The sequence below is a fragment of the Zootoca vivipara genome, chromosome 3, assembly GCF_965207765.1.
Source record: "Zootoca vivipara chromosome 3, rZooViv2.hap1.1, whole genome shotgun sequence".
In the NCBI taxonomy this organism is placed as follows: domain Eukaryota; kingdom Metazoa; phylum Chordata; class Lepidosauria; order Squamata; family Lacertidae; genus Zootoca; species Zootoca vivipara.
Window position 1 is genome coordinate 11,056,696 of NC_142586.1, and position 11,315 is coordinate 11,068,010.

The window sequence follows — 11,315 nt, forward strand, 5'->3', positions numbered from 1 at the left end:
TAACCTCTCTCAATACCAATAAAAATAAATAAATACACAAAGGACCTACTCATATGATGGTGACACAAACACTAAGAATAAGCAATAGAATGAAAGAACAATATCCCCATCTCTCTCCCCCTTCCCCTTTCCCTTGTCTATGGCAAAATGTCTCTCATCAAACATAAACAAGCTGTGAAAAAGTTGTGAAAAACTATGAACTGAAAATGGAAACAATAGATGTACCCGTTCCCTGTTTATCTGGTTGCTTTGTAACACAAACCCCCCCCAATAAAAACTTTTTTTAAAGAATGAAAAAGACAGGAAGCAGGTAACTAGAGTTTCAGACTGGACCTTTCCTAGAGATGCTGGGGACTGATTCATGGCCCTTTAAGTGTTCTACTTGCGAGCCCTTCCCTAAAGATCAGTTCCATACACACAGTGGGAAGCGCACCTTCCCATCCTGAACACCAGGCCCATCTCACCACCACAAACATTTGGAGCTATTCTGATTACATACAATATTCTGATCACATAAAATATACAACTATAATGTTACAAGCATAGCTGCCAAGTTATCCCTTATTTTAAGGGATTTTCCCTTATGCTGAATAGGCTTCCTCGCGAGAAAAGGGAAAACTTGGCAGCTATGGTTACAAGCTCATAAGAACACCCATATCATAGCTGCCAAGTTATCCCTTTTTTTAAGGGATTTTCCCTTATGCTGAATAGGCTTCCTCGCGAGAAAAGGGAAAACTTGGCAGCTATGACCCATATCCACACGAGTCTTATAAACTTAGACTGACCTTAGCAGGAGAGGAATTCCCATGTTTGACATCAGCTCCCGAAAATCCTCTCTCTCTTTCCAAGCTGTTTTTCCTTTACTTCCCACGTGAAACACTACATCAAAGACAATAGAATCCCTTTACAAACATAGTCATGTATCCAATAAAGTACACACATATATAGACAGATGCACACACATATATTTGCTAAGCATACTGTATAGTAAAATTGATAAGTACCGGTAATTAAATCAATCATTGAGCTAACCTTTAATTGGTCCAAGAGGTACCTTCTACCAATTCAGTTAGGTATCTATCAACAACATTGTTCCTTCAACCATTCCAATGAAGTGTTAGTTATTTGCACGATATACATTCTTATTCAATGGATCACTGGCCTCTTCAGCAGGGATCTTGTTACATTCTTTATTTGCTGTTACTTCAAAAGTAAAACATGCTGGTTACATGTAGGGCAGTGAAATGCAAATGTTGACGTAAATGTTACCTGTAACAATTCTGTAGTGGAGGAAGTTTTACCAGGTGTGGCTGTTAAAAGTAAATGAGCCCTATCCTTTTTTTAAAAAAAAAAATTGCTCTCTCTCTCTCTCTCTGTGTGTGTGTGTGTGTGTGTGTGTGTGTGTGTGTGTGTGTGTGAGAGAGAGAGAGAGAGAGAGAGAGAGAGAGAGAGAGAGAGAGATTGTTTGATACTATATGAGAGTTCAGGATAACCAGGAAAAGCTGTTAAGACCAGTACCGGTACTCAGAAGCAACAAGCTATAGGAACAGGGCCAGAGAAAGTAACCCATAATGGTCATATCTACCAACATGCAGTTCCTATCCACAAGGAGGAGCACCAATCCAGACCAGCAGCTCCCAGTGCCTTTTCAGATGCTAAGCTTGTCCTTAAAGCCACATCACCCTTCCCAGGTGTTGAAATGTAAGGTAAAAGGTAAAGGACCCCTGGATGGTTAAGTCCAGACAAAGGTGACTATGGGGTGCAGTGCTCATCTCACTTCAGGCAAAGGAAGCCGGCGTTTGTTCACAGACAACTTTCTGGGTCGTGTGGCCAGCATGACTAAACTGATTCTGGTACTGTCTCCTGGCATTTACTCCCTGCCTGGCATTTACTCAGCTCACCTGTGCCTTCTCAGCTGTACGATTTTCTTCAACTGTTTCTCACCCATATGCCATTTAGCTGGGCTACAACACAAACAAAAACCTGCCAGAAAAAATCCAGTGTGTTGCTTACATACTCCAAACATTTACTGACTTCTTCAAGGTTCAAGCACACTGTTTGGAGGAATAGGGCAACTGTTAAGCATCTCTCAGTACCTGAAGGTCAAGGGATATCCAGAACAGCACTCATTGCTTAGACAGAGGTGGGTTTACTATAAAACTAATAAAGTTTAAGCTTCAGGGCCCTTAATCTCAGAGGGGCTCCAGAAGTGACTTTCGTCAACATTGCTTCAAAATTTTGGGTCTACTAGACCCAATTTGAGTCACATGATTCAAAAACTATAAGGCGTAGGAAATTCTTATTCACGCCATGTGAGATAATCCAGTACAGCAATTTTAATCAAATCCAGTACAGCAATTTTAATCAAAATCTGAGGTGTAGTAGTTATTTCTTTTTTAAAAAAAATTGTGGTGATCTGTCATGGAAGAATCCCATTGAAGAAGATAACCATGGTTACTCAGACCTCACTGCTGGTTGTGAAGGGGCCCCCGTAACAGTTCAAGCTTCTGGGCTCAAAAAATGTAGATCTACCACTGTGTTTAGAAGATCCAGTAGCCACAGCAAGGGAGGAACACAAAGCCTGGGGATCACACAGAAAGACTGAAGCACACACACACAAAAACAACTTGTACATGTTGTATTTTAAAAAAATGGATGAAAGGAAACATGAAACCAATGTATGTGAGCCTCCAGAAGGTGTTGGACTACAGTTCCCATCATCGCTGACCATTAGCTGTGTGGGTTGGGACTAATGGGAGTTGTGAGTCCAATAGCATTTGGAGGGCCACGGGTTCTGCATCTCTGTACTAGATAACATCACTAGGACTTAGGTTTGCCAGGTCAGGAGCATCCCAGACCCTGATATTTCAAACCTCAACCTAGGCGCATCCCCTGGTGATGTCATGGGGCAGGCCTTGGAGACAGAGGTTAATTGGGAGAGATGTACAGAGGAGGGAAGATGCCCCTTCCCTGATGTTTATGTTATAATAATGTTATAAAAGCTGCCAGGATGAGGCTTGCAAGTTGCATGTGGTCTTCTCAATGTAGGAGTGGTAGTAATAGTAGCACCCTGGCCCACCTGAATATTCAAACCCACCAACTGGAGGGCACCAGGAAAACCTGGAAACTCCAAGTCAGACCTGGAGGTCTAGCAGTGCCGTTGGTGCACCAATTAAACTGCTAGCACATTTGCAAAACTAAGCAAGGTCTGGTATGGTTTCAGTTTGGAATGGGGGACCACAGGTTGAGATTCTTGCATTGCAAAGGGGTTGGACTAGATTTGAGGGCTATGATTCTATACAGGGCAGTCTCGAGCAGGTCGCGCGCCCTGGCGCTGAGGGGCGGAGATCGCTCCGGCGCCCCCGCCCTCGCAGGGCGCAGCATGGTTTCCGCGCGGCTTTGCACCGCGCCACCGGGGGTCTACCTAGAGCCGGCCCTGATTCTATAGGAGAAAAGAAAATGGTAGGTATGGACAGATAATAAGCAACTCAGCTACATATATGTTGATTGAAAGAGGGTAGGAGTGGGGAACCTGTGATCCTCCAAATGTTGTTGGAATCCAGCTCCCCATCATCCTTGACTATTGGCCATGGTGGTTAAGGCTGATGGGAATTGGAGCCCATCAAGGTCTTGAGGGTCACAGGTTCCCCTCTCCTGGTCAACGAGTGGGATGGCACCTAACCAGTCCAAACAACCCAAGAGTGAGATCCAGTCTCTTGGGTGCTACACTCGGCTCTGAAATGTGACAGGTAGCCTTGGACCAGTGTACTGCCATTCAGTGGGGTGACTTCACTTATACCTCTCTAATTCCTCAGGGCACTGGTTTTCAAACAGTGTGCCGTGGCACCCTGGGGTGCCTTGAATGACAGGAGTGCCACGGGCAACCCTGGCCTCTGACCCTCTTCCCTCCCCTCCCTCCTTTGACGCCTTCTCACATCTCTGCCAAACACTTGCACAGCTGCTTGCTGCAGCATCCCTGGCTACAAGCTCCCCAGGTGAACAGTGTCTCTAGGGCTGGCCAGGGGGTGCTGGTTGCCAGGAGCTGAGGAGGCCTCCAAGTAAGCAAGCAAGTGGGCGAGGGAGCCCAGCCATCCACTCCACCAGTCCTTGCTGTTGGGAATGGGCAGACAAGTCCCAGGGCCTGTGGGGCAGTGTGAAGAGGCACCTCTCTGTGGGGCAGGGAGGGGGGAGCTCAGAGATCAGGGGCAGTAGCAGTGGCTGCCCAGAGGACTCCCAAGGAGAGGGGAGAGGACAGGAGGCCGCGGGAACACCCCACAAGGGAGGGTGCTCGAAAAAGGGTGAGAGGCTGCCAGCTCTGTCAGCAAGGGGTGACGAAATAATAATAATAATAATAATAATAATAATAATAATAATAATAATTTATTATTTGTACCCCACCCATCCGTCTGGGTCTCCCCAGCCACTCTGGGCGGCTTCAGCAAAGATTAAAATACAATAAAATGCCACAAATTAAAAACTTCCCTAAAGAGGGCTGCCTTCAGATGTTTTCTAAATGTCAGGTAGTTGTTTATCTCTTTGACCTCTGATGGGAGGGCGTTCCACAGGGCGGGTGCCACTATCGAGAAGGCCCTCTGCCTGGTTCCCTGTAGCTTTGCTTCTTGCAGTGAGGGAACTGCCAGAAGGCCCTCGGCGTTGGACCTCAGGGTCCGGGCAGAATGATGGGGGTGGAGATGCTCCTTCAGGTATACTGGGCCAAGGCCTCCTGAGCTCCACAAGGGTGCTGTGGACTCAAAAAGGTTGAAAACCTCTGCTTTCGAGAGAAGGGTGGAGTATGAATGTTATCAATAAACTGTCATGATCCAGAGAAAGTTTATCAAGTGTAAGTCCCACTGAAACCAACTTCCCACTCATTTGATTGTGGCTTAATTTACAGCTGATTTGCTTGGGGCTATATGGCACCAATAGTGTGCTGGAGTCTTTAGAGCAGGCACGTCCAACAGGTAGATCGAGATCTACCGGTAGATCACTGGACGTCTGTGGTAGATCACTGGTAGACCACTGGCTCCCCCCAAAGAAGCTCAACAACTTTGACTCCCCTAAAAAAAAGCTCAACATTTTTGCCCTGCACCCCAAAGAAACAGGGCTTTCCTTTCCCCTGAAACAAGCCCTACAACTTTGACCTAAACCCCTACAAAATGGGCCTTCCTCCTTCCTAAAAAAAACTCAACAATTTTGACCTGAACCTCCAAAAAGGGGGTAGATCACCACCAGTTTTTAACTCTGTGAGTAGATCACAGTCTCTTGGGAGTTGGCCACCCCTGCTTCAGAGTATCCCCCCTGAGTTACATGCTGTTGTTTTTAAATGCCCTAAACACTGGATAGATGGACTATTTTTAAAGTCAAACAGGAAGCAAAAAATAATAATACTGCGACCTCTTGACATGTTAAATAAGAGTTTTTCCAGGCCTGGTATGCATAACAATGGCTGCATTTTTCTTTAATAAGACTTATCATCCTAATATAGCAATCTAGCCTTTGTGCAGATAAGAGGAGCAGGATATCTGATATAGCCTAGGCACCAAGCATGGGTATCGGATGTTAAGGTAAGAACGATACTCTTTTTTTTTCTGGCATGGTCCATAGCCAAATAAGCTGCACTGGAAGTTGGATGCTGGGGTGTTTATTTAATGCCAGTGCAAACTTGATGGCCATTGTTACTTTGGTAATGAGTTGCATCATTAGCATGCCTACTCTGTATGCCTGAAGTTCACAACAGATTGAGACAAATTCAGAAAATCCAGTGCTTTCTGAAATAGAACACTGACTGGGCATGGTGGCAAGATGCAGTAGCCACAGACCACGAGAGAATTTCAGCGTTGTGCTATGTGATCGTTCTATCAGGAACCATCCCATTCTCCTGCTCCATGTGCTGTTTCGGCGGTTCTCCCAACACCCCTCAGAGCCAACCTCAGGGTGTCATGGGAGAAGAGGGTGGGGGGGAAAGCTCCATTGTGCAAATGGAAGTTCTTCTATGGATTTCCACTGATGGGACTCATTAGTTGCACTCCACCCTGTGTATTCACTGAAATCCATGGGATTGCTTCAAAAACAGTTTGGAGCAGCAGCAGCAGCAACAACAACAACAAAAGACTTGTGGTTTGCAAATTCAGTAACCTTGTCGAAATAAATAATTTTTTTTTTTTTAATTGTCCAGTAGCACCTTAGAGACCAACTAAGTTTATTCTGGGTAATAAGCTTTCGTATTCATGCACACTTCTTCAGATATTCCAGTAACCTTGTGTTCAAGATCCAGCTACCAGTATTCTAGGTCCTATCTTCTGCTCACATACTTCATATAGCAAATGAGGAATGTTAGGGAGAGTCCGTTTGATGGCCCCGTGAGGGTTTCTGGATGAGGGAGATCTGAGTTTGAATGCTTGGCCATTGAGACTTGCATTCAGCTAGCTCACCCCCTGCCCAACTTCATTCACAAATCTGCCAAATCTGAGGACAACATGAAAAGGACTGCAAACAAAGCACCTTGAGCCTTCATGAGAGGCTGGAAGGTGAGAAAGGAATCAAATAACTTCATATTATTTGAGTGTTCTAAGGGATAGCCGTATTGTGGCTGCAATCCAACTCAGAACCAAGCACATTGGAATGTGGCTGCATAGGATGAGATCACCATACTACGATCTCTGACCATTGGCCATACTGGATGGCGATGCTGGAGGTGGAATCCAGCAACCTCTGAACAGGAGGCAGGAGGTGGAGCCTGTGAATAACAGGGTCAGTGCCTGGCAAACCCAGGGTAAAGCTTGGTGAGATAGGAACAGAGTTGAGTGGAGCCTGGTGACAACACCTGGGGAAGGCAATGAGCTCATGAGGAAGAGCCTTGTGACCATGTCATTGGAGAAATGGAAACTCAGTGGCAAATGTTCTCAAGCCAAGCAGAGAGCAACTCCTTCCGTTCTGATATTTTAGTTCTGCCTAGGAAGACCCTGAGAAGCAGGCTAAACCTATGTTGGCCAAGGCTGATGGGAGCTGGAGTCCAACAGCGTCTTTGAAGGCCATAGATTCCCTACCCATTCCTAAAACTTCGGGTCAACCCCTCTGACTTAGCAACCCAAGATGAAGGCTGTGCTATGCAAGAGGGGCTCATAACTTTCATCAACAGCCCTAGTTCTAAGCATACCACTTGGAAATAAATCCTATAGTTTTTGGTGGGTCTCATTTCCCAATGAACTTGTTTAGAAGGCAGTAAAAATCTCAGAATGGGCACCTGGGGTTTCCAAATGCTGGTAACTCACCATGATGGCTGGAGCTATTGGGAGCAAACAGTCCAACGACTTCTGGAAACACATGGCTGAGGAATGCAGGTCTACCTTGTACTCCATAGTTGCGGGGAAATTATTTCGCAGAAGTTGCAGTGCTTGGATTGTAAAGGGAATATAGACACCTTACCTATGTTGTCACACCCGGCTCCTGCTTTTAAGGTGACTACAATTTGGCTATAATTTTGAGGGAGTCAGGAGCTGGGGCTGTAATTTGAGCAGTGAGCATTTGCAATGTTTCTTGAGAACGGCTAATGATCTAAAGTCTTCCAGTGGTGATAATTTAAATTGTAGTTTCATGAGGATGCAGGAAGTAGATGAAGGCAAGCCAAAAGTCCACCAATTGAAAGTAAATCATTGTTATTGAACTAGCCTCAGTGATGCAAGGAATTAGGAGTTTTCGTTCAAGCAGAGGTGTCCTGACACATTTCCACCACAGGAGGGCAGGCATTTCTAAACAATTTTTTTAAAAAAAGAAAACAACAATGTATAGTTAAAGCTATGGTTTTCCCAGTTGTGATGTATGGAAGTGAGAGCGGGATCATAAAGAATGCTGATCGTCGAAGAATTGATGCTTTTGAATTATGGTGCTGGAGGAGACTCTTGAGAGTCCCATGGACTGCAAGAAGATCAAACCTATCCATTCTTAAGGAAATGGAAGGACAGATCCTGAAGCTGGCTCCAATACTTTGGCCACCTCTTGGGAAGAGAAGACTCCCTGGAAAAGACCCTGATGTTGGGAAAGATTAAGGGCACAAGGAGAAGGGACAACAGAGGACGAGATGGTTGGACAGTGTTCTCGAAGCTACCAACATGAGTCTGACCAAACTGCGGGAGGCAGTGGAAGACAGGAGTGCCTGGCGTGCTCTGGTCCATGGGGTCACGAAGAGTCGGACACAACTAAACAACTAAACAAAACAACAACAAATATGTAAAAATAAATTCCTGCATCCCAAGGGGGGGGGAATCAATTTAAGAACGAGGGACTATATCCACAAAAGGTGCAAACCTTTCAGTACTCTGCTCTTTTTCAAGTTTGGCAAGTCAGAAAGAATACTTCTGGAGTGGTGGTTGCTATTTTACAGGGGGTTTGGAGCCTGGTAGGTATCAATGGAACTATGTCCATTTGCACCCATCTCCTCTGTAGAATCCCACTGCTGCAGCTGTTTGCAACCCACCAAGAGGAAGGTAACTTTCCCTAAAAAGCAAGAGGATTTCTCCCCTGGTTTTTAATTCACAAAAGTAGGTCAATGGAGGGAACAGCTTTGGTTCTGGGCTTTGGATCATGGTCATTGGACAGTGACTTTACAGGTGTGCTGAAACCTTTCTCGTTGCAGCTTCTGTGCGGATTTCACTGTGATGTGATATTTTAATAAATAAATAAATAAATAAATAAATAAATAAATAAATAATAATAAGAATAAGCACAATTACTAGGCCAGTGTAAGAATAGCCTCTGATTGTGTCACTATGGTTCTTTTCTTTTTTAAAAAGGTCTGTTGCACATAATCAGTTTTAAATGCCTTCCATGAGCAGGCATCTCATGTTGCAATCCCTCAAAACCAATCCTGTCTTATGGGGATGAACCTGAACAGTGGTGGATTGTGATCTGGAGTGCGATTCATGCTACCCTGAAGTCTATAGAATCAGAGAATTGTAGAGCTGGAAGGGACCACGAGGGTCATCTAGTCCAACCCCCTGCAATGCAGGAATCATTTGCCCGAAGTGGGGCTTGAACTCACAAGCCTGAGATTAAAAGTCTCATACTCGACCAGTTGAGCCATGAGACCACTCCCATTGCATTGCACCCTTTAGTGGTAATTGGCAAACATGGATAAGTATGAGAAACGCTGGCTTAGCCACTTCTCCTCTCTTTAGGGCTGCCTTCCCCGATCCGGTGCCCTCCAGATGTTTTGAACCATGACTTCCATCTGCCTTGGCCCATGCGGTTATATTGGCTGGGGTTGTTGGGAACTGTAGTCCAAAACAGTTTAAGGGTGCCCAACTGGGGGTTGTGCTAATATAGGTCAAACGTAATGAAACACAGCTGGAACAGATAGGGGACCAGGCATCTATATCAGCGATGAGCAACCTTTGGTTAGTTCCGTTCATAGAGCCAGAGAATCATAGAGTTGGAAGGGACCCCTGAGGATCTTCTAGTCCAATCCCCTGCAATGCAGGAATATGCACCTGCCCTATATGGGAATTGAACCTGCAACCTTATCTTTGGCCATGCTGCCTGGGGCTGGTGGAAGTTTGGAGCCCAGCAGCATCTAGAGGTTCCCTGCCCTGATTTGCATGACATAAGGGGAAGGAGAAACCTCAAGCGCAGGTACTGAATGGAGCCCTCCAGGCCTCTCTGCTTGGCTCCAGACCAAACCTCCTCTCCCCAGAACATACCCCTCGCTGGCCTTCCTTCACACCTTCCTTGAGAATTTTTGCCAGACCGGGATGTATCTTTGGACTCCGGTTGTGCCTCGTGCTTGCGTGGATGAAGGACAGTGAGGGGTGTTTCTGTGTGTCTGCAGAAACTAGCATACTGTGCAAAGGTGAGATTTTCACATGCTGCCTCTGCATGCTTTTACCTCTGGCACCGCCCATCACCAGCATGGGCAAAGTTGTTGCCCGGAAGGAAATGCAGCTCTCAAGGTAAAAAAAAAAAAAGTTCCCCACCCCAGTATGGGTGCCTGAGAAAGTGGGGCACAAGAATACACGCCAGCCTTCAAAGGCTGGGTTAAAAATTAACCCAAAGCCACTGGAGGACCCTAAGCAATTCAGGTTTTCTCAGCTCATCTATGGGATTAATAAAGGCCAGACCTCTGGGCAGGAATGAATGAGAAAGATGTTTACATATCAGCATGTGCATATCAAAACTGCCACGCTGTATATAACCTGCAGGAGTTGGGGTTCTTTGGGACTATCTGTTCTTGGGTGTTTAAGAGAATCATTTGTTCCTCACCTGTTTCTCAATTATTTGATGCCAGGTTTTCTGCCAGAAAACTATTTCACTTGTGTACTATTTTTATATGTTATTTATTTCTTTATTAAATTTATACACCACCCTTCATCAAAAGATCTCAAGGCGGTTCACAGAATAAAATGCAAGATAAAACACAAGTAAATAATTAAACCAAAACAACAAAACAATACCCACCCCCCTTCCCACAGACATATTTAAAGGGCTTTAGGGTATTAATCAGCTAAAGGCCTGGTTGAAGAGGAACCTTTTTTGCCTTGTGCCTAAAAATATATGATGAAGGCACTAGATATTTGCAAATTGTGTGAAGCCTTGGAATTGCGGTTGCAAGAGACACTGGATCGAGTCTGAAAAGTTTTCTGCCACTGTGTACTATAATACTTGCAGTTGTCACGTGGCAGGAATCGAGAGCAACACAGCTGTCTAAAAGGGAGTTTGGTCCATAACAATCACCACAATTGAAGTTGTAATTTGTTGGAAACCTACCTAGGACTACATATCTCACTGAGTACCAGTGGGGCTCACCTCTGAGTAAACTTACCCATGCTCACAATGCTAGCCCTCATGGGGCAGGCTGCAATTTGTACAATGGGAGTTGTCTATGGAAACCATTGTTGTACTGGGCTCCTTGGGGCGGTGTGAAGGAGCAGATAGAATGGTTGGCCTTTTCACCAGGGAGTAACTGGGCTCAGCCATGGCATTTGCTGGTTGGTCTCTCTCTTACAAAATTGTTCTGAAAACGAAACAAGGGCTACCTCTTTGAACTCCTTGGAGGAAAGACGTGACCGATGAACTGAAAAGTCTACATACCCTAGGAAAACCACTGGCTGGCTTTGACCTGGTGTGGCACTAGCAATTCAAACGGCGTGTTGGCTGTCAACTAGGGGTGTGAAGCCTGCAACCCTATAAATGTTGCACACTCCCATTTTCCACCATGACTACTGGGCAGTGCTGTTTGGGGCTGATGGGAGTGGCTCCTAGGCTCCCCAATCTGGTGTATAAAAGTGTCCTTTCAAATTCTTGGTGGGAGGGGGTCTCCTTAA

The 11,315-nt window shown here is 45.4% G+C and overlaps 1 long non-coding RNA gene across 1 annotated transcript in view; it reads right to left on the reverse strand.

Moving 5' to 3' along the window:
- Positions 1–716: 716 nt before the first annotated feature.
- Positions 717–11,315, reverse strand: part of LOC148686162 (uncharacterized) — a 345,039-nt gene continuing 334,440 nt past the window's right edge. The window contains exon 4 of the long non-coding RNA XR_015948848.1: positions 717–879. This is a non-coding gene — a long non-coding RNA (uncharacterized LOC148686162). The remainder of the gene's footprint in view (positions 880–11,315) is intronic.